The 3,403-nt window shown below is 48.9% G+C and overlaps 1 protein-coding gene across 2 annotated transcripts in view; it reads right to left on the reverse strand.

Moving 5' to 3' along the window:
• PARPBP (PARP1 binding protein) overlaps window positions 1-3,403 on the reverse strand; it is a 62,226-nt gene that overhangs the window by 10,613 nt on the left and 48,210 nt on the right. The window lies entirely within an intron of this gene.

Raw genomic sequence — 3,403 nt, forward strand, 5'->3', positions numbered from 1 at the left:
CTAGACCCAGCTCTCTTTCCTGCCTATGCAGGGTGTCGGACTCGATGATCTATTGAGGTCCCTTCCAACCCTAACATCTATGAATCTGTGAATCCTGCAGTTCATCTACCAATGAAGTGGACTATAATTTTTTTAAAATATATTAATGCATTACAACATGAGGAAGTTTCCTGATCACAGGCCCTAGTTTTCATGGGGGACTTCAATCACTGTGACATTTGCTGGGAGGGTAAAACAGCAGTGCACAGGCAACCAGGAAGTTTTTGGAGCATTGGAGACAACTTCTTGGTGTAAGTGTTGGAGGGACCAACTAGGGGTGGTGCTCTTCTTGACCTACTGTTCACAAACAGGGATGTAGAAGTAAATGCAAGTTGGGCAGCAGTGACCATGAGTAGATCAGGGATCCTGGTTTTCTCCGATTAAAAAAAGAATCCCCAATTTTCAGATTTAAAAAAAGTAACCCAAAATCCACATTTTTTCATGATTAAAATGAAAGACCATTAATACATAGATGTACATATGTATTCTACAAGTATGTTAGCAACAAGAATAAGGTCAGGGAAAGTATGGGGCATACTGAATGGTGGAAGGAACCTAGTGACAGATCGTGAGCAAAAGGCTGAAGTACTCAATGCCTTTTTACCTTGGTCTTTACACAGTCAGCTCCCAGTCTACTGCACTGGGCGATGCAGTTTGGGGAGGAAGTCAGCAGCCCTCAGTGGTGAAAGAACAGGTTAGGGACTATTTAGAAAAGCTGGTTGTGTACAAGTCCATGGGGCCAGATGCAAGGCATGCAAGAATGCTGAGGGACTCAGCTGATGTGATTGCAGAGCCGCTGGCCATTATCTCTGAAAACACGTGGCAATCAGGGGAGATCTCAGACAATTGGAAAAGGGCAAATATAGTGCCCATCTTTAAGAAAGGGAAGAAAGAAGATCCAGGGAACTACAGACCAATCAGCCTCACCTCAGTCCCCGGAAAAATCATGGATCAGGTCCTCAAAGAGTCCATTTCTAAACACTTGGAGGAGAAGAAGGCGATCAGGAACAGTCAGCATGGATTCACCAAGGGCAAGTCATGCCTGACCAACCTGATTGACTACTATGACTAGATGACTGGCTCTGTGGATGTGGGAAGAGCAGTGGATGTAGCATACCTTGCTTTTAGCAAGGCTTACCGTCTCCTTCAGCTTGCTTGCAAGAATGCTAGTATGGAAGTATGGGTTGGAGGAAGACTGTTAAAGTAGACAGAAAACTGGCTGGATTGTCAGGCTCAGTGGGTAGTAATCAATGGCTCAATGTCTAGCTGGCACCCAGTATCAAGTGAAGTACCCCAGGGGTCGTTCCTGGGGCCAGTTTTGTGCAATATCTTCATTAGCAATCTGGAAGATGCTATGAATTGCACCCTCAGCAAGTTCATGGATGACACCAAGCTGTGGGGTGTAAGTATATACACTGGAGAGCAGGACTAAGATTCAGAGTGACCTAGACAAATTGCTTGGTGCCCAGTCCTCCAATCTCACGAGCTTCAACAAGGAGAAGTGAAAAGTTCTGCACTTAGGATTGAACAATCCCATGCACCAGTACAGGCTGGGGGCTGAATAGCTGGGCAGTAGCTCTGCAGAAAAGGACCTGGGGGTTACAGTGGACAATAAGATGGATATGAGTTAGCAGTGTGCCTTTGTTGCCAAGAAGGCTAACAGCATACTGGACATACTGGGATAGAAGCACTGCCAGAAGATAAAGGGAAGTCATTATTCAGCTCTATTCTGCACTGGTGAGGCCATATCTGGAATACTGTGTCCAGTTTTGCCCCCCCCACCCCTCCACTGCGCGCGCACGCACGCACACACACACACACACTATAGAAAGTATGTGGACAAGTTGGAAAGAGTTCAGCAGAGAACAATAAAAATGGTTCTAGGGCTCGGGCAAATGACTTCTGAGAGGCTGGGTTTATTTAGTTTGGAGGAACTGGGTTTATTTAGTTTGGAGAAGAGAAAACTAAAAGGGGATTTGATAGCAGCCTTCAAGTACCTGAAGGGTGATTCCGAAGAAGATGGAGCTAGACCAGGAGTAGGCAACTTTTTTTGCCCGAGTGCTGAAAAAACTGCAATGTCTATTTTGTAAGATGTCAGAGTGCCAGCATGTCAGAAAAACAAAACTGGTGGGGGGAGGGGGGGGGGCGGTGGAACGACACACACAGACATGGCAGGATGTACTGCATATTAACATAGTTAATAATCGTAAATATTGCGGCTTTTTTTTTTTTTTTTTTACTACACACAGTAAATACCAGGTTTTCTAAAAATTCTAAAGTTGGTGAAAAGAGAGAGAAAGAAGAGGAGACAGAGAAAAAGAGAAGAGAGAAAAAGGGGAGAGAAAGAAGAGAAAGAAAAAAGAAGAAAGAGAGAGAGAAAAAGAAGGGGAGAATAAAAAGACAAAGAGAAGAGAGAAAAAAGAGAGAAGAGAGGGGAAAAAAGGAGAGAAAAAAGAGAAGAGAAGAAAAAGAAGAATAAGAAAAAGAAAGAAAATGAGGAGAGAGAGAAAGAAAGAGAGAGAGAAAAAAGGAAAGTGAGAAAGATGGTATGTCCCTCACCACCCACATCTCCACTGCTACCAGCTGCGGCTCAGGCCTGCTGGTCCAGGGCAGTCTGGAGGATGGAGGCATCGACACCCCAGAAGCAACCGTCAGGGCTCGGGTGCTCAGACCCTCCCCAGCAGTCCCAAAGTGGGGGGAGCCCAGGCCCAGGGCTGGAAAGGAGGGCCCAGTTGGGGCTGAGGCAGACAGACACCCCATCTTATCTGGGTAGGGAAAGACCCAGGGTGTCCAGTACCAGGGCCAGGCATTTGGGGCAGGGTCCAGGCAGTACGGTGAGAAGCAGGCATGGAGGGAAGCGCCATAGGGAGGCCATCCTGGCTGGGCCATTGCGAAGGTGATGGCCAGAAGAGACAGGGAGCTGGGTGAGAAATGGGTACTACCTCGGGTCTCCACAGACTCGGGCCGCAGCAGGTGGGCGAGGGCACCCAGCAGTACCCGATGTAAAGCCTGGCCCAGCCTGCATAGCTCTGCAGGGATGGGCTGCAACTGCCTTGCCCACAAGGGGATGCCACCTAGCCAGGGCAGGATACCAGGCTCAGGGGGTTCCCAGCTCAGCCTCCCTGTGTGCCAGGCACAGCGTGAGTGGGGCAGAGCTGCCCTGGTGCAGAGATCCAGCCACAGGAGCCCCTGGGCCCTGGGAACAGCCACTGCAGGCAACACTTGGGGCCAAGTCAGCCAGAAGCCTCCAGCACAGTGGCTCTCCACAGCACCTGCCTGGGCCCCAGCCTTACTCACCTGCAGCTCCTCTCCAGGGGCCAGGCTGGAAGGCACAGCCTGAGGACAGGGCACAGGGTCAGCAGAA

This window comes from Alligator sinensis, unplaced genomic scaffold (genome assembly GCF_000455745.1).
Source record: "Alligator sinensis unplaced genomic scaffold, ASM45574v1 scaffold74_2, whole genome shotgun sequence".
Lineage (NCBI taxonomy): Eukaryota > Metazoa > Chordata > Crocodylia > Alligatoridae > Alligator > Alligator sinensis.